This window comes from Hemicordylus capensis, chromosome 6 (assembly GCF_027244095.1).
Source record: "Hemicordylus capensis ecotype Gifberg chromosome 6, rHemCap1.1.pri, whole genome shotgun sequence".
NCBI lineage: Eukaryota > Metazoa > Chordata > Lepidosauria > Squamata > Cordylidae > Hemicordylus > Hemicordylus capensis.
In genome coordinates this window covers 82,247,231-82,271,002 of record NC_069662.1, presented here as the reverse complement: position 1 = coordinate 82,271,002, position 23,772 = coordinate 82,247,231, and the positions used below count along the sequence as shown (strand labels likewise).

The following is a 23,772-nucleotide window of genomic DNA, read 5'->3' as shown; positions in this document are numbered from 1 at the left end:
TAAGCAGGGTTCACATTGGTTTACATTTGAATGGGAGATTACATGTGTAGATACTAGGGGATGGGGCTGCTCTGGGAAGAGCATCTGAGGTTTCAAGTTCCCTTCCTGGCAGCATCTCAAAGATAGGGCTGAGAGAGACTCCTGCCTGCAACCTTGGAGAAGCTGCTGCCAGTCTGTGTAGACCAGGGCTGCTCAATTTGGCCCTCCTGCAAATGTTGGGCTATAACTCTCATAATCCCTGGCTATTGGCCACTGTGGCTGGGGATTATGAGAGTTATAGAGAGTTATGTTGTTTCTCTTTGTGAACCGCCCTGAGCCATTTTTGGAGGGGCGGTATAGAAATCGAATTATTATTATTATTATTATTATTATTATTATTATTATTATTATTAAAAAACAGCTGGAAAGGGGGCAAAGTTGAGTAGGCCTGGTGTAGACAATACTGTGCTAGATGGATCAGTGGCCTGACTGTATAAGGCAGTTCCTATGTAGGCTAGGCAGGGATGTGTCCTGGTAGAAATTCAACAGGTACAGTTTATAGTGAATTTTCAGACAGAAATGCAACATCTCCAAAGCCCATCCATAACCACTTGCCATAGATGCTCCTGTTGGATTTCTGCCTGATGTATTGTGACATTATCAACAGCATCCCATAAATGGAGGTTAAAAGAATATGTCATCAAAAGCATTCAGATGATCTGCATTCTCACAGCATCCAGCTGTGGTCCTCAAATAGCCTGCACTGGATTCTAGAGGCACTTTCAGCTCTGGGAAATTGTCCAGTTTGACACAAATTGCTCACAGTTCAGCTTACAGTAGTATCAGAAGTTGAAGGAATGTCAGAGAGCTCTATCAATTCTTTGATTTATCTCAAGCATTTAATAGGAGCTTCTTTCAAACCTGAAAAGTCATATATTAATAGCATATCTGCAAACTGAAGAGATTTGATAGCCATAACCATTTATTTTTCCATTTAATCTGTGGAACTAATTGACATTGGATACAGTCATGACATATATTTTGATTGTGTTCAAGAATAAAGCAGACTGAGGTGGCATCTCTGACTAAAAGCGGAGAAACAGAAGAGAAGACTGAGGAATAAGAGCAGCAGCATCCAGCTACCCTACTGAGCCAAATAGCGGGAGTGGGAATATGTTATGCAAACATTTTCAAGTCCACCCCAAAAGTGCCCTGAAGTTTTGCTATTTTGAGAGAGGAAATGTATCAGCATGTGGTGAGACAATCAGCTGACATTTCACATTTTGTTTGTCTGCACTGGCAGGCAATGAAATGCAATGAATCATAGGGCACAAAGCCAGGAAGAATTGCAACCTGGCAATCTACCCTCCCCCCCCCCTTCTATAATGATAATCAAGAAAGCCCTTGAATTAGGGTTGCACGTTTTGTATTTTTTCTGTTTCGATTTGTACCAAATCTGAATTAACCCCATTTTGTATTTTGTCCAAAATTAAGCCTTCCGAATCAACCCAGTTTTGTTTTGTATCCGAATTAATCTGAATCTGAATCTAAATTAATGCAGATTAAAAATGAGTCACCTGGTCAAAAGAGTGGGTGGAGGTTATAGTGCCCAATGAGTGGAAGCTACCACAAAAATTTCAAAGGAATTGGGCAAACTGCTGATTTTTGGTGAATTTTTGAAGTTTGCGCATCTTTCAGATTTCCCCCATAGGGTATGATGGCGGTTTCAGGAAAAGTATAGCTTCATGTGCGGTGGGAAGGGGTGGCCCAGAGTGGAGTGTGGTTGGTGGTAGTGCCCAGTTGGTACAAGGAAGCTACCACAATTTTTTCAGAGGAATTTGGCAAAGGGCTGATTTTTAAAGAATTAATGAAGTTACGCGTCTTTCAGATTTTCCTCATTGGGTATAATGGAGGTTCCTGCAGTCCCATAACTCCACTTGAGGGGCACTGGAGTGGCAAAGAGCAAGTGGCAGTGTAGTGCACATAGGGTGCCCACCACCCACATGGGTTGCTAACCCATGAAGTACAAGGTTTTTTTGTTCTAGAGGTGTTCTGAGAGTAGATTCTCTAGTAGCATATGAGAGTGGATTCATGGTTTTTCATTAAAAATCTCATTTGCTACCAGAGAATCTAAACTCAAAACCTCAGAAACAACAAAGCCCAGTACCCCAATGGGTTAGTAATCCAGGGGGATGGTTGGCACCCTCTGTGCACTACACCACCACTTGCTTTGGGCCATCCCAGTGTCCCCCAGGTGGAGTTATGGGGCTGCTTAAACCTCCATTATTCCCTATGGGGGGATCTTAAAGACGTTTAACCCCCCCAAAATTCCTAAGAAATCAGCCCTTTGCCCTATTTGGAATCTGGGTGCACCACCCTTGAGGCACTGCCACCCAACCCACTGTTTTGCCCCTGAATCCCCACATAAACAAGTTGAAAGAGTGAAGAGAGTGATGGACAACAGCGACACTTAATTTTGTGGCACAGTTATTTGAGAATTTTGCAGCAGGTGGGAGCCTGTCCCTGTGACACTAGCACAGCAGCACAACCCATTGGTGCATTCAAAGCAATCTTTCAATAAAAACACTCCCTTCCCATGGAACAGTTACCACAAGTCATTTGAGATAGCAAGATAGACCAATGAACTGCCTTAGTACTATGGAACAGCTTCAAATGTTCATTTAACTGGAATGAGCCATAGCCTAAACAAATCAGCCTATTGTTCAGAATTGTTGAGATTTATCCTCACTGTATTTAAGAAAGTGCAAAATCATGGATCATGGTTACAAGAAAGAGAGAAGCAACTAAGATTCCTGAGGATGTCAATAGATTGACAGGGGTATTCCCCACCCCGCTCCTTTTGTCTCTTGTAGTCCCATGTGGATGACCTGTCAATGCACTGGCAAAAGTTGTGAACCACTGGCTTAGACATCATGTCCCACCAAATTACATTGTGGCCTAACTTACATTAGATTGCTCAACTTGGGCAACAAAACTTAGACACCACTATAACTCATAAAAATCAGAAGAAAAACAAAATAGCTCTTCAAAAGACCCCTGAACAAGTCAAGAGATTCTTTCTAAACCTTTGGAAAGAAAAACCTGTGTAATTTCAGAACTTTCCTAACCAGCTTCTCAGAAAGCTTCTCCACACAATTTATACTGATATACCGATGCCACACAGGGAAAAGTGAAAAAGTTTTACTTCTGCAGAAAGCAAGGCAAAAGGTGCGATACAACGCCCAGACCAAATGCTTTCTGCAGAAGTAAAACTTTTTCACTTTTTCCTGTATGGCATCAATTATTGGCGTCGATACCACCCAGACAAAGAACCAGATTTTCGGTATATCAATACCATGGCTTTTAGCCAGAGCTTTGGAATTGCATTGAGCTCCCAAAGATATTTGGGTATTTCTGTCTCAAAATGCTTTCTTCCAAATCCCTTTGCAAGGTCAGTTTGCATTTTAATCACACCGAATACAACACATACTTAACTAAACCATTCATGCTCAACAGCTTTTTGCATATCTTATCTTCTGCTAATCACTCAGTGCCTCAGCTGGAGTGGAGAGAGTCAGAGAAGTCAATTTCAATTGCAATGCTTTTCCGAAGAACAAAGCATTCTGTCTGAAACACAGTCATTTCGATTTGGAAACAAAAATCTCTGTTTTTAAATTCTTTGGGCTGTTTTGGGGGGCTTTCCAGCCCTCTCCCGGCTCACGGCAGCCCGTGTCCGGTGCACATGTGTGGCAGCCTTCAAATAAATAAATAAATAAATAAATAGATCTGGCTCTCCACTGCTCATGACATGCACTGTGGGATATCCCCAGCTCCTGTTTTCAGCAATGGAGAATTTTGCTACAGCGTTTGTGTGGGCACACAAGCTGCAAAGCCCAAAGAAGGCTCTGGTCGTCTGGGAGCCATGAGATAGGAGCATGCCTTCTCTCCAGACCACCCCCATATGGCCATGAGAATGAGCTTCATATCTCTTTTTGCTGACTTTAGTAACTTTCCAATTTCTTCAATGGAAGTTCTGTTACTTATAGGTATCTGCATGCATGCACACACAGAGACACCAAAAACTAGAAAGAAACCACTGTAAGGCTTTCTTTCATTGATACATTAATTCTTTCTCCCCACAACAATATATTGGAAAAAGGATAACATTCTTTCAGTAGCGCAGTGTTAATGGCAAAAGCTGGGTTTATTCCTTTCCTCCCGTAATTACTGAAGCTGTCTCCTGGAAGACAGCATTGAGGAAGAGTATATTGTGGAGGTCAACAGAAAGGTGAAAGTGAAACTAAACTGGAAAAGAACTGCAAAGGGACCTTGAACAGGATAGGAAGTTACAAGTCTAGGCACAGTCAGGAAACTTAGCCCAGTCAGTATTTCCACAGTGAGGATTTCAAGGTAGTGCTTCCAAATTTTCTTCTCCTAGAAACTGGTAAAGATGTTTTTTATAGCAGCTCATTTTTCAGTTGTGGGACATCTGGATCTTCAAGTGAATTCTATTCACTTTAATAGGACTAATCCCAGGGGCGTAGCTAGGGGAGAGGGGGCCTGTGTTCATCCCTCTCTTGGGCGGCCCTCCAGAGTGAGGGAGACAATGAAGAAAATAGGGAGGGATGGAACTGGAGGGCCCTCAGGAGCTGGGGGCCCGTGTTCTTTGAACACTTTCATTCAATTATAGCTACGCCCCTGACTAATCCGTAACAAGCAGGCTCTGTAGTAAAGGGCCAAACTACGTTTGTTAAATGGATAGTTTGGCCCTGCATGTGTTTTCTTTTAATTTGAATAGAAGTCATGGGAGCAATCAGGGTTGAGATCCTAGTGAGGGGTTATTTAACTCCTTGGAGCTGGTGGTGTCAATGGTAATTTCCAGATTCCCTCCCAAGGCAAATAGCTCTGGGGGGGGGGGGCGTGTTAAAAGGACCTCCATATAAATTAACACATAGGGAGGGAGGGATAGATAAACAAGCTACATGTTAAACATAATGTATAGTTTGTCCCTAGGAGACTGAACTGTGAACTAGGAAGTGTTGGATTAAAAGACTGTTTCTGCCATGAATTCAAGTTTAGTCCCCACATCTGAAACCTTTCTCTGCATTACTGTAAGGAGTGCCAAAGTAAAGCGATTCAGAATGCAAAATAATACATTGCTAACGTATGATTCCACAGGGGAAATTCAAATGCAGGGCTGTGCTGAATTTTCCTGGGATTTGATCTTTGCCCAAAACTTGAAAATTGTAGAAAAATTATTCCTCACATCTGTAAGCAAATCAAATTGTTTTATGTGGCTTGTTTGCCAGCAGTGCCTGGTCAACTGCTAAAGGAACAAATATTGGGAAGCTCCCCAGTCTAGAGAGGAAGCAGCTGTGAAGTCCCTGAGCTAACCCAAAAGGGCTTTGCTTGGAGAAGTTCCCTCATCTGACTGAGCCAGCCTCCCTTTGCATAATCTGTGTAAACCGTCACCTTTAACACATACTACTGCCAGCTCATCCAACCACCCCTGGCAAGGTGGAACTACCCACCCCACATCACCACAGATAATCTCATCACAGAATGAACCACAGCATCTGCCCTTCTGAAAGGAGCTTGCCACGGCAAATAGCTCCAAATGGCTCAAGCAGTTCAGCCAATCTCACTTTGTCAGGGAAAGGCAAAACAAATCAACCCAGCAGGATCTTTGCTACAGAATGTGGCATGGAGGCAATCGGACTGTACTGGGAGAAGCCATTTGTGTGAATCTACCCATAGCCAAGGACAGCAGACAGAGAATGGTGCTTTACCATTCCTCTGTGTAAGAAGCACTGGAAAGATAATTCATACAAACTCACTCCATGTCAGCAGCAACGTTTACAGTTTCCTTTTGGCCAGGCCAAACCCCTGCTACCAGATTGCCGCTTTCCCCATCACTGTCTCATCTCTCTTTTTAAAAGAGCAGAAGGCTGCATGCCTAAAGCTGCTTGATAGAGATATTGCATTTGGTATTTTAAAGCTCTTGCAATACGTAGCTGAAATTCCCTTCTGATACAATTGTGAATGGAGGTTTTTCCTTCTTTTTTTCTTTGCCTGTTTTCATTTGTAACTGGAAAGCAGAGCAGATGGTGAAGGCATAGCTCACTGTGATGTGTCAGTTAAAATAACCAAAGCTACTAAATGCTTGTTTGCCAGTGGGGACTCTTTCTAGGGAGGCATTACCTTATCTATTTTGAATACAGTAACTCCAAATGCTGCCGATTGGCTCTGAGAGCATGTTTATCGCACATTTGCTATCAGCTATTGCCATCCTCTGCTTTTGTTCATTAGGGCAGACAGATCATTGATTTGGCGTTGAGCTCCATTAAGAAGGCGGGAAAGGCAATGAGCATTGAAAAATGCATGCCTGGCAATGGGGATTTCTAATTGGATTCACTGTAAGGCTTACCTAATGGGAATATTGCACTTTTTGATAACACACTGGTTTCATTTTAATATATAATATTACTGTTCCAACGTAAGTAATAAAGAATATTTGATACTTTATCATAAGTACTTTTAGTTTACAGACTTCAAATTAAAATTAAGGTCAATTGTACAATGCAATTATTACATTTGATGTCCCTGGTTAATTTTTAAAAAGGCCAGGAAAGCTTCAAACTATAGCAATGAAAAGCATACTAGAAGTAGTGGAGGACAGGCTGTTAAGATCTAACATTTAATTTCTAGCCTAGTATCTCATCTATTATAGATCTAAGAACAATAAGTACTTTTATACACGAGAAGCAGGAAAATGGTAAACATAAGGCTAAGGGGAAAGGGGTCCTGTCTCTCTTTCAATGATATTTAATGGAGGACTGTAAATAAATAGGGGTGCAGCTGCCCATTAGGAATGAGAACAGGAAGCAAGTCTAGCATTCTGAGTTAGCTTAATTACACCACCACATAGCCAAATCTCATTGGCTATGGGCCAGTTCAGATGAACAGTGGCCCTCAGCAGTTTTTATACATGATAACATCAGGGCCACAGCACAAATATACCCAGCCCAACATCACTCAAGCACATGCTGTTGCGATCTTGGCATGTCCTTTAATCATGTGTGAGAGGTGATCATCTAAATTGCCCTATACATGTGCTACAAAAGTCTGTTTACAACAGGGTTTTGTATCATATGCAGAGAGGTGATTTAGATGATCACCTTTCACATGTGATTAAATGACATGCTGAGATCATGTTGGCACATCCTTGAGTGATGGTGCAGACAGATTGGACCTGCGGCCCCAGTGTTATTGCATGTAGGTGTGGCTGCGGGCAGATATCATGTAGTATCAAAATGTTACTTTTCAGAGCCAATCCACAGATGCAGCAGAATCACATATGTAGCTTTCCCAAGCCCCCTAGGCTTTTCCAGGGTGTTTTTCAATGGGCTGGTCAAGATGGCCCATTGAAAATTTTTCAGTAGATCCATCTTTGGATGCCATCAGGTGATCTGGTGGCGACCTGGGATTGGGCCTTCTCAGTTGTCGCACCAGGGTACTTTGTTTAGAAGTACATTAAGACAGAAAAAACCTATATCTAATTGCTGGCTACATGGTCGTCAGACAGAGACATAGAGAAGCATAGTGCTCAGAGAGACAGCTAGAAGCATTCTGGGAAGAAAAAGGAAGGCACTCCCAGGAAGTTCCTGAATACATTCTATCAACCAAGGGGTCATAGAGGCAGAGAGGAAAGAGAAGGAGACCCTGACTGACGATCTCTACTCCCAATACCCCTAGTGGTCATTAGAATTACTGGTGCAAAGGATTGATGACATTTGGAGCATCTCATTGCCTGCCACACCAGTTCACAACTTCCATCTTCTCACGAAGCATCTGGAACCGATCTCTTGGTAGTGGTTTAGTCAGTCCATCTGCCACCATCTCTTCAGTTGGGCAGTACTTCAACTTGACTAGCCCCTTCTCTTGTGTATCTTCAACATAATGATGATTTGTGTCAATGTGCTTTGTTCAAAACTTGACTTTCTCCATCTGTGAGAGCTGAATACAACTTTGGTTGTCTTTAAACATCTCAGTAAGCTTTGGTTCTTTAATCCCTAAGTCCAGCAATAGCTTGTGTATCCACACAGCTTCCTTGTATGCTTCAGTGGCTGAGAGTGCAACAAATGACTGCTTCCAGCTAGTCCAACTGATGACTCCATCTCTATAGAAAAACAGGCATCCACTGGTGGACTTAGGAATATAGGAACATAGGAAGCTGCCATATACCAAGTCAGACCATTGGTCTCTCTAGCTCAGTATTGTCTACACAGACTGGCAGTGGCTTCTCCAAGGTTGCAGGCAGGAATCTCTCTCAGCCCTATCTTGGAGATGTCAGGGAAGGGACTTGGAGCCTAGATGCTCTTTCCAGAGCAGCTCCATCCCCTAAGGAGAATATCTTACAGTGCTCACACTTCTAGTCTCCCTTTCGTATGCAACCTGGGCGGATCCTGCTTAGCTTAAGGGGACAAGTCATGCTTGCTACTACAAGACCAGCTCTCTTCACTTGCTATCAGCTTTGTCTTCAGCCCAATCTGCATCCATGTATCCCACTAGTCTGAGGTTGCTACTTGCTGGAATCTCTAATGCGTAGCATGCAGTACTCTTTAGGTATCTACCCAGCCTTTTGACTACAGTCCTGTCATCTTGGTTGGTGCACTTACTTTTCTGCTTAGGATTCCCACTGCTGCAGCAATATCTGGCCTTGTCACTATGGCTATATAAAGTAGCTTGCCAATTGCTTTTCTATATTGGTTGGTTCGTAAAGGTTCACTCTCTCCATCTTGCTTCAGGAAATTGTTTTAATTGGTGAACTCACTTTATTGGCATCTGTCAGTCCCAGGCATTCTAGAAGATCCGTTATTTTCTGCTTCTGGTTGAGAAGGAATGTCCCATCTCCTCTCTTTCTATTTGGATGCCAAGGTAATAGGATATGCTCCCGAGTTCCCTCACCTCTATTTTCTTGTTCAGATGCTGTACAACCTCTTGGCTGTCTTGCTTTTCCTCATATGCAATAATCAGGTCATCAAAAAAGTCAGGATGCAAGTCCATTTATTATCTCTGAATTTTGAGTATAGGCAGGGGTCAGTTTGTCCTTGTGAGAACCCTATTCTTCAGCAGCAGTTGGTTTAACTTTTTATTCCATGATCTAGCAGCTTGCTTTAAGCCATAGATGCCCTTTTGAATTTTGTACATAAGACTCTCTTTTCCAGGTTCTTCAATGCCTGGTGGTTTCTGCATATAGATGTCTTCCTCAATTTCTCTGTGTAGGAAGGCATTCTTTACATCCAAGTAATCAATGTGCATCTTTCTGGTTGCTACTATGCTGAGTAGTGTCGTGATGGAAGAGTGTTTCATGACTGGTGCAAATGTCTCATAGTAGTCTCACCATATATTTGGGAGTATTCTTTGGCTGCTTGCCTTGCCTTGTAGCACTGTACATCCCCTTCTGCATCTTGTTTGATTTTAAAGACCCATTTTCACTCTACAGTCTTTCTTCCAGCCAATAGTTCCACAAGTGTCCATGTACAGAGATTCAATTTCTTCTTCTGCAGCTTTCCTCCATTTCTCAGCTTTGTGGATTGGCATCTTTTTGACATCTTGCCATGTTGCTTCCTGTAACTCTTCACTTCTGGTGAGGAGTGAGAGTCTTTTGGGTGGAATCCCTTTGTTGGACCTCTGTGAATGCCTCTGTTCTGGTTCAGGCTGTGCAACCCCTTCTGAATCTGCCGATGGTTCTGGTTTGGATCCACTGGCTGGCATGAGGTATATGAAAGTCTTCTCACCTGGTTCCTCACTCATCTGGATCCTTGGCCCAATGTCTGGTACATCACCTTTGGTGGGCCTTTGTCTCTCATCAAAGTACACAACATGGCAAATTTCAGTATCACCAGTTTCAACATTAAGGATGCTGTATCCTTACCCTCCTAGTACATATCCACATAATACATTTCTCTTACTTCTGCAATCCAGCTTGTTTCTCTATGCTTTTGGTACATATCCATATACATCACATCAAAATACTCTGATATGCTTTAGGCTAGGCTTGTATCCAAACCACAGTTCAAATGGTGTCTTTACTTTTGCTTTGGTTGGCAATCTGTTCTGCAAATAATTGGCAGTCATCACTGTTTCTCCCCAAAACTTATTTGCCAAACCTGCATCTTGCATCATGCATCTGGCCATTTCTAGTAAAGAATGATTTCCCCTCTCTGCCACACCATTAAGTTCTGGTACAGATGGGGGCATAGTCTCATGTCCAATCCCCTGTTCCTTCAGGAACAGCGTTCCCTCTAATTTTTTTCATCAGTGAATGGAATGAGTATTGTTCTGGGTGGTAGTATCAAAGCAGTGTGTGCACATGTGCATTATTATATGCCACTATAGATACAACACACACACACACACACACACACACCATAAATATAGAAGAAAACGAGTGTGCTTTACAATTCTATTTATCTGTCTTCTATTTTAATAGCAAGTGTATTTGCCATTGGTGGTTAAAAGTGGCCTATAAAATAAATAAATAAAAACTTATCTAAGTTTTGTTTATTTAAATTTGAGTTCATCCTTGCTTTCTTGATCTTAGCTGTAAAATGTTAATTGCCTGAGTTGATTGCCCCTACAATTGGATAGTTAGTCACAGTAGGTTTCGCATTTCCTTCCAAATATCCTGGAAATTGGATCTAACACATACCTTAGATTAACAAATTAGCTACTTGCCAAAGTCAGAGTGTTAAATAAGGGACTTAATTGTAGATTTATTAATTTGTATATTTTTGTTCCATCTTTTGGAGCTGATTCGAACTTTCAAGGCAGATAATAATATCAGAAATTTAAAGATAGAGAAACATAGGACTATAGGAAGCTGCTGTATACTGAGTCAGATCATTGGTCCATGTAGTTCAGTATTGTCTGCACAGACTGGCAGCAGCTTCTCCAAGGTTGTAGGCAGTACATGATGACAGAAAAGCCCTATAGCTAACTGCTGGCTACATAGTGGTCAGAGAGATTGCTAGAAGCATTTGGGGAAGAAGAAGAAGATGATGATGGAGGAGGAGGAGGTCACACCCAGGAAGTTCCTGAGAACATTGTATCAATAGAGGGGTCACAGAGGCAGAGATAAACAGGAAAGAGAAGGAGACCCTAACTATCTCTACTCCCAATGCCCCTAGTGGTCATTAGTGTTACTAGTCGATGCCATCTGGAGCTGGATCTCCAACAAATTTTAGATCCCGCTCAGGTTGAATGAGGAAGGCCTCACTCTGAATACACATGCTCACACAATGCCTTGATACTGCCACCCAGAACAAAACACATTCCAAGAACAGGTTAAAAGAGAGAGAGAGAGAACAATGGCAGGGGTGTGAGGAAGATTTAAACAGTGTTACTTGGTATGAGAATAAGGATGTTGCAAGTGCATAATTGCCTAGTTTTCATCTCTGGAAATGGAAAAGGTGTGAGGATCTCGTTCGAATGTTTCCCCATGAAAAATAAGCTCCTTGCTCATAGAAATCTAGCATTTCGGGAAGAATGGTTTTAAGTGTCTTGCTGACATGCTTTTGTCTATGAGCAGGGGTTTTTATTCATGGTTTAAAGAAGCTTAAATCAGCTTGTGCAATTGTGCATAAATGGATAATGGATCTAAACAGACAAACAAAGCTCATTCCTGAGACAGGCTCCAGTGAAGATTCCATGAGGAAAATTCTTTGGCTAATCTAACTTTCTTCTGACTTATTCCTGAGTGTGTATCTGATGGAAGAAGAACTGTCCTTAATCCTCAGATCAATAGAGGTTACACATTTCACAAGCCAAATGAACAAAGTAATCAACTTGCCTAAATTACACTGCTTGAAAGATCAAACAGCACCCGGAAACTTTCCATCGATCTCCTCAGTGTGTGTCTAGCAAAGGTGTGACTTATGCCCTCCCTTTGGGACTGGTCACTGTTCTTTTCACATGTTAGCCAATTTAGCAATACCAGTAACAACTTTCCTTCTGATTGCTGTCTTTTATTTTACTCTCCTACTAAAAGAACTTGCTTTGGATTCACTCACTTCAACAAAGTTTTAGGGAAGAAAAATGTCATAGGATACCTAGGAACACTACTATTACTGATAAGACTAATACTGATAATGTATTTCCTTTTCTTCATGAAGTTCTGGATGGTGTGTTGGTTATCCCATTTTTTCCACCTAACAGACATGGGAGGTAGGTTAGGCTGAGAGCAAGTGACCTGAGAGGAGAGCTGGTCTTGTGGTAGCAAGCATGAATTGTCCCCTTTGCTAAGCCAGGTCTGCCCTGGTTTGCATTTGAATGGGAGACTAAATGTGTGAGCACTGTACAATATTCCCCTTAGAAGATGGGGAAGCAAGGTAGGAGGAAAAGCTACCCAGGTTTTAATCTTACCTTGCTTCCACACAATCACTTCTACCCAGGTTTTCATCCTACCCTGCTTCTACACAACCGAAAATTGGGGACACACTCAGCTCCCAAACCTGGCTAGAACACAGCTTTTGATTGTGTAAATTACCTCAGTAATTTACAGCTTGCTATGTTCCTATGACTGTGCCGAGGTCATTCAAGTTGCATCAAGGCCAAGCAGGAAGCTGAACCAGTATCTTTCCAGTTCAGGAGAGTGGAATCCTGCATTTATCACATTGAAAGACATCCGTAACACACTGATTTAAGAGTGGTGGAACCAGTGAAATCCTATCATATCCCATCATTACCTGGTATGTATTACAGAGACCTGGCTGGGGGAGGCTGGGGGCCCAGTGTGGTCCCAGCTTCTTCCTCCAGGCTACTCTGGTGAGGAGTAGGTAAGGGACCGTGGACAGGGAGATGGAGTGGCTGTGGTCTATAAGAATAACCTTTCCCTTACCAGGATCCCTGTTAGAGTGTTGGACCATATCGAAAGTGTGTACTTAATTCTGGGGACCAGGGATAGACTGGGACTTCCGTTGGTGTACCGATAACCCCGCTGCTCAACAAGGTCCCTAACCGAGCTGACAGACTTGGTCTCGGACTTTGTGTTGGAGTCCCCCAGGCTTGTAGTGCTGGGGGACTTCAATGTTCACTTTGGGACCAATTTGTCCGGGGCGGCTCAGGAATTCATAGTGGCCATGACGACTATGGGCCTATCCCAAGTGGTTTCGGGGCCAATGCACATTGCTGGTCACACACTTGATTTGGTCTTTCACTCTGATCAGGGTGGTGTTCCATGGGTGGGGAATCCTGTGATTTCCCCATTGTCATGGACGGACCACCATCTGGTTAAGGTCGGACTCACAATCACTTCCCACATTCACAGGGGCAAGGGACCTAATAGGATGATCTGCCCGAGAAGGTTATTGGATCCAACAGGATTTCAAGAAGCCTTGGAGGGATTTAGTGTTGGCTCTGCTGGTGATCCTGTTGATGCCCTGGTGGAGAATTGGAACAGCAAACTCACTGGGGCAGTAGACATGATTGCTCCTAAGTGTCCTCTCCGACCTGCTTCAAAATTGTCCGCTTGGGATATGGAAGAACTACGGGGCTGAAGTGGCAAGGTAGTCAACTAGAGTGCAAGTGGAGAAAGACTCAGCTTGAATCCAACACATTGCAACATAGAGCTCATTTGAAGACCTATGCTCAGGCCATACATGCGGCAAAGGAGCGATTCTTTTCTGCCCGCATTGCATCAGCAAGTTCACGTCCAGCGGAGTTGTTCAGGATTGTGAGAGGGCTCGTGAGTCCCCCTCCTCCCTGGAATCAGAATCTGGAACCATCGATTACCCGCTGTGATGTGTTTAATGAATTCTTTGTGGGGGAAAATCTCTCGTATTCAGGCCGACTTAGACTCCATCTCCACAATTACCACAGTGTCTGATGTGGAGGTGTCCAGCGACTCCTGTGATTAGGTTAGATCAGTTCCAGTCTATGACTCCTGAGGATGTAGACAAGCTGATTGGAATGGTGCGGCCTACCACCTGTTCTCTTGACCCTTGTCTGACATGGCTTATATTATCTGGTAGGGGGGTTGTTGTAGAAGGCCTGGTAGTGATTATAAATGCATCTCTGAGGGAAGGTAGGATGCCTCCTTGACTAAAGGAGGTAATTATTAGACCATTTCCGAAGAAGCCTACCCTGGATCCCTCAGACTTGAACAACTACAGGCCTGTCTCCAACCTTCCGTGGCTGGGCAAGGTAATTGAGAGGGTGGTGGCCTCCCAGCTCCAGACAGTCTTGGATGAAACTGATTATCTTGACCCATTTCAAACTCGTTTTCGGGCTGGCTATGGGGTGGAGTCTGCCTTGGTCGGCCTGATGGATGATCTCCAATTGGCAATTGACAGAGGAAGTGTGATTCTGATGGTCCTTTTGGACCTCTCGGTGGCTTTCGAAACTATCAACCATAGTATCTTTCTGGAGCATCTGAGGGGGTTGGGGTTGGGAAGCACTGCTTTGCAGTGGTTCCACTCCTACTTCTCGGGCAGGTTCGAGATGGTGTCCCTTAGAGACTGCTGATCTTCAGAATCTGACCTTTTGTATGGTGTTCCCCAGGGCTCCATATTGTCTCCAATGTTGTTTAATATCTACATGAAACCGCTGGGAGGGATCATCAAGAGATTTGGTGCAGGGTGCTATCAGTATGCTGATGACACCCAAATCTATTTCTCCATGTCAGCATCATCAGGCATAATGATGGGCATAACCTCCCTAAATGCCTGCTTGGAGTCAGTGATGGGCTGGATGAGAGATAACAAACTGCGACTGAATCCGGCTAAGATGGAGGTACTTATTGTCCATGGTCGGAACTCGAGAGATGCTTTTGATCTGCCTGTTCTGGATGGGGTCACACTTCCCCAGAAGGAACAGGTATACAGTCTAGGGGTGCTTCTGGATTCGAGCCTCTCCCTGGTGTCCAAGGTTGAGGCGGTGGCCAGAAGTGCCTTCTATCAGCTTCGGCTGATACGCCAGCTGCATCCATTTCTTGAAGTGAATGACTTCAAAACAGTGGTACACCTGCTGGTAACCTCCAGACTGGATTACTGTAATGCGCTCTATGTGGGGCTGCCCTTGTACATAGTCCGGAAACTACAGCTGGTCCAGAATGGGACAGCCAGGCTGGTCTCTGGGTCATCTCGAAGAGACCGTATTACTCCTGTATTGAAGGAGCTACACTGGCTGCCGATATGTTTCCGGGCAAAATACAAGGTGCTGGTTATAACCTATAAAGCCCTAAACAGTTTGGGCCCTGGGTATTTAAGGGACCACCTTCTTCGGCATGAACTCCACCGCCCACTGAGATCTGCTGGAGAGGTCCATCTGCAGCTGCCACCGGCTCGTCCAGTGGCCACTCAGAGACGGGCCTTCTCCGCTGCTGCCCCAAGGCTTTGGAATGTGCTCCCTAGTGAAATAAGAGCCTCCCCATCTCTGACAGCTTTTAAAAAGTCTTTAAAAACACATCTCTTCACCCAGGCTTTTAATTAATGTTGTTTTACTGGTTTTAATGCTGTTTTAAAATATTATTTTATTTTTTAAAAATTATTGTAATGTGTTTGTTTCCCCCCCACCCACACACACCCCAGTTTTGTCTTAACGAATGTTTTACTTTGTTTTTATTCTGTTGTAAACCGCCCAGAGACGTAAGTTTTGGGTGGTATAAAATTGCTTAGAGAGAGAGAGAGAGAGAGAGAGAGAGAGAGAGAGAGAGAGAGAGAGAGAGAGAGAGAGAGAGAGAGAGAATCATTGCTTTCGTTCACCTCATTAACAATAGCCAATTTCTTTGGAAAACTTAGAAATGTATCTTTCTCCTTTGGATTCCTTCTTCACATTCATTCAGAGCCATGATTCCATGACTATAACCTGTGAAGAGCAGGCATTAACTGTTTCATACAAACTGTAAAAGTTTTTATGAAACAGTTATATATTTTAAACTTTTTTGATAATATAGAGAAATCAAATATTATTTAATTTGTCTCATTTGTACCATTCTTACCTGCAGCAGCAGTGCAAACAAATAAAGATGAACCCATGCAAGAAGGTCACATACCTGAGTGGAAGCTCAGTTTCTTGCACACTTTGATGTGCTTGTGCAGGTATCACACTTGCCCAAGAATAGTGGATAGCTTTGCATCATTCCCTGAAACATATATAGGAAGAGGTTTCACAGCAGACATCACAGATTATGCAAGTGCACTGTGTTATACCAGTGCAACACTAATTGGAATACAAGCTCCCAAATGAGCAGAACTAGCCAGCACAGCATCCTTATTCCAGCACAGCATTAGTCTGGATATCAGCTACTTATTGTACAGTATATAGCCTTTGAAATGCTTTATAAATAATAAATATGAAGGTAATTCACGACATACCTTCACGCTAAGGAGGTATGGCTCCAACCTGCCTCCCCACAGATGAGCAGGACATCTGACAAAACCTTGCTGCTCACATGCCCACACAAGTACCTGGGTGGCAAACAGCAGAGCTCTGGCAGGAGGGGGAAAGCTCATGATGGATGCTTCAGGAGCCCAAGCTGCACTGCTCTCAGTATTGCAGATGCCCTACTCTGTGCAGCCATTCCTTCCCCCTAGCTCCCTGCCTAAAATAGTGATGGGCTGGTCAGGATCCCAGCTACCCGGGTGATCATGTACATGATTGCCTACCAAGGTAGAATGAATGGTAGGTTCGGTCAACCTTGATAAAGGCCTGGGTATAGGAGATGGGCTACTCCAGTCTTGGGCAGCCAGGACAGGAAGGTTCCTGGTGCCTCCAAATGACACAAGCTGCTTGGCTCGTGTTGTGTGAATAGCTTCATTATGCTTTATGAGATATGTCTTCTAACAGAGTGTTTTTCCTTCTGTTTGAATTTTCAGAGGACATTTATTTTTAATCTGTGTGTTTGATTCTCTTTAAAATATTGCAGATTACTAGCTTATTTGTTTTATTGTACATGCACACCCACATCCTACCCTCACCTCCCCCCCCGCACACACTGTAATATCTCATTATATTACTGACAGATTTAGTCCCATTTTTGGGATACTGAAAAGCCAAAGAAAGAAAATGACAAGTTTGTTCTGAAAATATAGGCTAGAGTCATCTACAGACTCTGTTACCAAAAGGTTAAACTGAAGAGACCTTCCGTCACTACTATATTGAGTGATTGCAAGTGGTGGGGTTTCCTAGGAGCATATACTATATTGTAAAGGTGAGCTGACAGAGGTATTTCCATGAGTCAGTACAAACTGTTTGAATCTCAGATATTTTTGTCTAGCTGAATGGTTGCTTTCTATCAGGCAAGTATAATTCTGGCATTGGCTAAAAATGTTTTTAAAGCATGTGTAATACAATGAATATGAATACGACAAATATTTATATGCTGCTTTTCAACAAAAGTTCCCAAAGTGGTTTACATAGATATAAATAAATAAATAAAAAAATGGCCTCCTGTCCCCAAAGAGCTCACAATTTAAAAATGAAACATAAAATGGACAATAGCAACAGCCACTGAGATGCTATGCTGTGGATGGAGAGGCCCATTTGCTCTTCCCCTGCTAAATAGAGAATTACCACTTTTAAAAGGTGCCTCTTTGTTCAGTTAGCAGGGGATAATATATAGATTAGGAGTTGTAGTAAACCGTTGACAGATGCATATTTTGTTGTTAGTATGACCTTCTCTTGAATTCCAAAAATACTTTATTAGGTTTGCAAACTCCTTATACTAACTCTTTATAGGAACATAGGAAGCTACCATATATTGAGTCAGACTATTGGTCTATCTAGCTCAGTATTGTCTTCACAGACTGGCAGCAGCTTCTCCAAGGTTGCAGGCAGGAATCTCTCTCAGCCCTATCTTGGAAATGCCAAGGAGGGAACTTGGAACTTTCTGCTCTTCCCAGAGCAGCTCCATTTTCTAAGGGGAATGTTTTACAGTGCTCACACTTCTAATCTCCCATTCATATGCAACCAGGGTGGACCCTGCTTAGCTAAGGGGACAGGTCATGCTTGCTAGCACAAGACCATCTCTCCTCTCCTTACTAAGCACACTTAGTAAGAGAACGTGCGCACCCTGCACACGTTTTTCTTCAGGCTGATGGATTGATGTATATGGAATGGATATTCTAGTTGATACATTCTGGAGAATATGAACTGACTTCCTGGATGTCCTTGGGAATGATGCCTCCAACTGGTCCTATTATTTCAGCCCTGGAGCAGTCACCAACACTTGTAAGCACAGTTGCAAGACAATAAGTCCCACTGAACCCAGTGAGACCTGCAATATGTTTCAGGCACAGATCCTGACCGCTGGCATCCTGTGTGTGGCCGCAGTGGCAGCCCCGCTGATGCCACCCCCATGTCTGACAACAGACAGATGAGGCTAGCCATGCCCCCACCTCTGACGTCAGACGCAGGGTGTGTGGTCTGGCTCCCGAACTGAGCCTTGATGCTCCATTCAGGAGTTGGAGTTCAACTCCTGAAGGGGCCGTGCCCCCTTTGGGAGCTAAACTAAGGCTGATGCTGCTTTCGCAGCGCAGCCTGGAGCAGCTCTTCCCTGTGGCAGCGCTGCAAATGCAGCACCAGCCTTTTAACTTCTGAAGGGGCTGCCTGGCCCCCAAACCAGCACCCCCACATCTGACATCAGATGCAGGGGTTGTCGGGGCTACAAGGCGCAGCTCCTGATTGGACGCGGCCCGGGTTCTTTGAACCTGTTGGCCCAATGGTGGCTCCGTCCCTGATATGTATGCCTTTTAAAAGGGTATGATGATGTGACTCATCTGCTTTGATAATCTGGAATAATGTGCTGTGCTTACACTTTATTTCCATCTGTGGCATGCTTGAGGTCAAACATGTATACCACCTCCAAGGTTGATTGGCCCTCACAGGTACATCTCTATTTTCATCAATGAAATGGTGAGAGGTATGCTACAACGATTTAGAGGGCTTAGATTTGCCTGTATGTTCTGTTCCCTTTCTACATTGTTACACTTGGGGGCTATTCTCACCCACAGGCAAAACCAGGCTACGGAAGCCCAGCCTGGGTTTGCTGACACATGAGGACCAACTCGTGGCTCCCAGCAGCAGTGCGGAGGCAAACTCGTCTCCGGAGCCTACCTTCCCAAAGCTCTCTTTACTAGTTTTTTTAAGCATCTGCCAGCACCGGGGGATCCCCTTAATGCACCACGCGCTTGCGTGATTCACTATGGAAGTTCGGAGGGCATTCCAGCCCACAAACCTCCCTGCTGCCAGCAGTGGTGGAGGGTCATCTGGGTGCACGATCTGCACACCAAGCAAAGTGGAATGGATCATCCGTGAGGAGGTAAACTTTTAAAGGCTTCCTCCCCACAGAGCCCTTTCTCATGATCATGCGAATGAGCTCTCGGTATGTTATTCAACACAAAGTAAGTATTCCTAGGCTACAGACCTCTGTATACTTACTTAGGAATGGGCCTAATGGAATGGGCCTAATTGAACTCAGTAGGAATTTACTTCCAAGCAAATGTTGGACCTTTACATGATGCTATTTTTAAGAGCCTTTTTTAGCTCAGGAGACAAGATTTTAGCACTGCACATATGATTCACTATTATCACTGTGGTCTTGGGTGAATTATCTAAAATGCTGCAGTTGTGAAATATATTTTTAATAAAGATTTTTATTTCTTTCCCCAATGATATCCTTCTGAAAAATGGGCCATATAGGCTTAAACACATCAGAACTTTTGAATAACGGTTAAGTACCTGAATTTGTTCTTCAGCTATGGCTTAATGACTTGATAGCTTTAGGTTTTTGAGATCTCTTTCAGTGTTATGTATGCACGATCCCATTCCCCAGCACCCGCCTCCCCTGGCACCCTGACCTGGCATTTAATTGATTTCATGGGACCTACATTGTACATTGATCTCCATGAGTTCCCAATTGCAGTAAGAAAATGTGTGTGTGCGTGTGCGTGTGTGCGTGCACAACTGAATGTGTGGAGAAAGAGAGCAAATTAACGCATACTGCCCTTCTAGAGTGAAATATGAAAAGAGCTTGTATTGGCAGGTGATCTAGGTTGCATTTTAAACTGTGCATGACTTGGTGGTTGGGGGACTCAGTGGTTCTGGAGTTTTAACTATGAATGTGTTTCATTGGCCACGTGAATCTAGGTAAGGAAGATTAGAGGCTAGTTCCCATGATGATGATGAATATTTATATATAATGTGTCGCCAAATGTCAGGTGAAGGAGGAGGCATGCACACTCCTGATACTCAATTGTCTGGGTGGTAAAAATGTCTTGTGATGGACTAGGAAGTGATGGAGTCAATCGTAGCTGGTCAGTACAGGTAGCTGACATGGGTGATCTTAAATTTGATCTAGGATGGATGAGGTTGGCTGACCATGCTGGTCCGTTACAATTGACTCTTTGCACACAATCACTTCCTGGTCCTTCGCCCAACATTTTCACCACCCAGACAATCTTCCTGCTTGACTTTCAGCAGCACTTTGATCATGAGAGCCAGCCCTATGCTTCCTAGAGTGGAGACCAGGAGCGGGAAAAATTATACTCTGCTGTCAAAAAGTAGTCATCTCTGGAAAATGTATAAGCAGCACCTGGAAGATGTCATTGCTAGCTAAGGAACAGCAAAGTCAATGCATCAGTTTATCACTTAGGTACGGCTACAATGACTGGCTGAAAAGCAGGTTGCTCTAAACTGACCCATGGTCTCATATGAAGCTCTACTGAAGATCTTTCAGATGTGAGCAAGATTTCATGGACAATACTTTCTTAGTCCTGCTATTCCAAAGTGTTATGATGTGGATCATGGTAAGGATGGATTGGCACTCTGTGGAGAATCAATTTTTTAAATGAACTTCAAAAAAGAGTAGGACAGAGAAATTCACTCTACAAAATAGAGCCCATATCCTATTTTGGGTTTTGTATTAAGAAGTTCCTTCCAGGTTGCTCATTATTCAGCAAGTCTCTTTTGTTCCTTCTGAAATTGAGCAAAACCCTTGAAGCCATTCTTAAATTTGCATTTCATTTAGTTAAATATGAGAGGATGCAAGATTAACTATTATAATTATAATGTTGCAAAATGTGCACAGCTGGCCACAGTTGCCATCTGAGCACCTGGTCCTTCAGGGGGAGTGTGACCCCATTCAGAATTGGTAGTATCAGGTCAATTATAAGGATGAAAACAAAAGGCACAAAAAGAAGGGAAGCTTCTGTTTAGGGGATTGCTGGATGACAAAAGACAGAAGAATATGCTAATATTCTAAGTGAAGGATTGTGGGGGCTGGATGGATGAGGCAGTACTTACCTGGTAGGGACACAAAGCAGACTGGGCTCTGGGTGTGCCAATTCAGTCAGTGGCAAGGAGTTGTTCTGTCTGCATTAGGATGGAGTTGGGTTGTCTGTTCATACTCCCTTTTGTCCTATACCTTTGCTTGTAAGGCTGGCAGTTCTCTGTTAAAATGTAAGATCACTACGTGTATTTCCTGCCTTTCTCAATCTGGCAAATCTGAGGGGCACGTTTCTGTTGTATGTGATAGTCTTGTTCGTCCGGAATGGATGCTTACATCCAAAATTGGTGGGTGGGGGCTGCTCTGTTTACTTATTGGGGAGGAAGCATTTCGGAATGCCCTTAATATGGTAACTAAATATGCCTCCTGCCCATGGCAACCCTCTATCCAGGATTCACCATCCCTGCTCATTTTTGTCCCAGATTGGAACCTTTTTATTATGTTCTATAGAACTCAATGGGAGCCACGAATAATCAAATCCACCCCCATAGGCAGCTTAGGTCTGCTCTGGGTTTCTGTTTCTTGGTTATGCTCAATTGTGACCAAGAGCCATTCTAGATGTTTCAAAGATATGGCAAGAATGGGAGTATAAGTAATGTGTACATGTATCTTTTATCTTTCTGAAGCTTCTGGGTCTATGTGAATTACTGAAATGATTTTAAACTGGTTTTAATTTTGTTTAATGGATTATTTGTTTTTGTATCTGTTTTTATATTTGTGAACCACCTAGAACCGTCTGAGTGAGGTGGTATAAAAGTCTAAAAAGTCTAAAGTCTAAAGTAAAATAATATAATGTAATATAATATAATATATATAATATAATATAATATAATATAATATAATATAATATAATATAAATAAGTGGAGGAAATGCATGTTTCACCTACGGGGAAATGTGTTTTATGTTTCCATATTAGGAGCACATATACAGTATCTATTCCTCTGGTCCCCACATATGAGATTGAGAAGTTTGGGGAAGGAAGCAGAAGTTGCTCATGCTTCCCCGTCACTATTTCTTTGGAATGTCCAAAACATTTTCCAGAGAGAGAACACTCAGGGCTGTATCTGATGAAGCAATTGCAAGTCCACTAATCGAGGAAGTTAATGTAAGCCCCACCATCAACAATAACACAATTGTCAAAGCAGTGCTGGATTCACTCCATGGTGCCCTGTGCATTCCATCAGCCAAAATGAAAGTCATCCATTCTCCTCTTTATGTTCCACTGATGATCTTTTTTGAAGCTGACATGTTTCAATGAAATGCTGTAGTGCTGCTGAGAGTTTAGAGGTGGATGCTATTATTCCCTCCCACATAATTTGAAGCTGTGCTTTAATGTGGGAGCCCATTTAAAGGTCATAAAGAATCAATCAGCTGACACTGATTTGCACCAGCCAACTCTGACAAGGGACATTGTGGCAAACTTGGTCAAGCTTTGAAAAGACTGTGCCTTGACAGTTACTAAGAAGATATAATTACAGTCGCATACTGTCACTTGGATGTTAGTCATGGCATCCCATTACGTTATGTCATTACATCCTTAAACAGGTTAAACTGGCAATCTTAAAGGTAACAAGTGACATTAAACTGAATGTGTTTCCCACGTTTTGTGAAAATGTACGTTTTTAATCACCATAATAGAGCTGCAACTGAGCTTTGCCCTAAGTGAAAAATGTGGAGGTTCTTCTGTGGGTTAAAGTTCTGAGAAACTTTAAAGGAAGCAAAACCAAAAAGTTTCAGTAAGACTAGTCAATTTTCTCAGAGAAGTCCCAAGCAATCCTGCCTGGAATCCAATGCAGATTGTCAAGTTCTGCTGTGAGTGACATCTGCATCTTACCAGCATTTGATGTCCTGTTAAAAGTCTGGAGCTGATGAAGAAACTCTCCATGCAGTGAGAAAAATAAAGGCCAGGATTAACATTGCTTCTGTACTCTATCAGAGGCAAAATGTTGAACTCAGTCTAGAGGTTACTGCTCAGGCAAAATTTCAGAAACTTTGAGGGAAATGGTAGAGGGTTTTTAGCACCAAAATTTCTCGGGGTGCTGCTGGTGGTTTCATGCACTCCCACATGCCATATTATTTCCCCAAAAAGCCAGTTTCTACCATCAGATTCTTCCATACAGGTATATGATCATGTGCAAAAATGCTGCCTGCTTCACACTAGAATATGAAGGTAGCAGTCATTGAAAGACTCCTGGCTGCTGAGAAACTCCTGGCTGCTGCTCCATGGTCCACCCTGGTTGCATATGAATGGGAGATTAGAAGTGTGAGCACTGGAAGATATTCCCCTTAGAAGATGGAGCTGCTCTGGGAAGAGCAGAAGGTTCCAAGTTCCCTCCCTGGCATTTCCAAGATAGGGCTGAGAGAGATTCCTGCCTGCAACCTTGGAGAAGCTGCTGCCAGTCTGTGAAGACAATACTGAGCTAGACAGACCAATAGTCTGACTCAATATATGGCAGCTTCCTATGTTCCTGTGGCTTCTGGAACCTCACATTATGCACATGAGCAT

At 43.1% G+C, this 23,772-nt stretch overlaps 1 protein-coding gene across 1 annotated transcript in view; it reads left to right on the top strand.

Annotated features, from left to right (window-relative positions):
* Positions 1–23,772, top strand: part of CNTNAP2 (contactin associated protein 2) — a 1,803,519-nt gene that overhangs the window by 573,604 nt on the left and 1,206,143 nt on the right. The gene's annotated exons all lie outside the window — the stretch shown is intronic.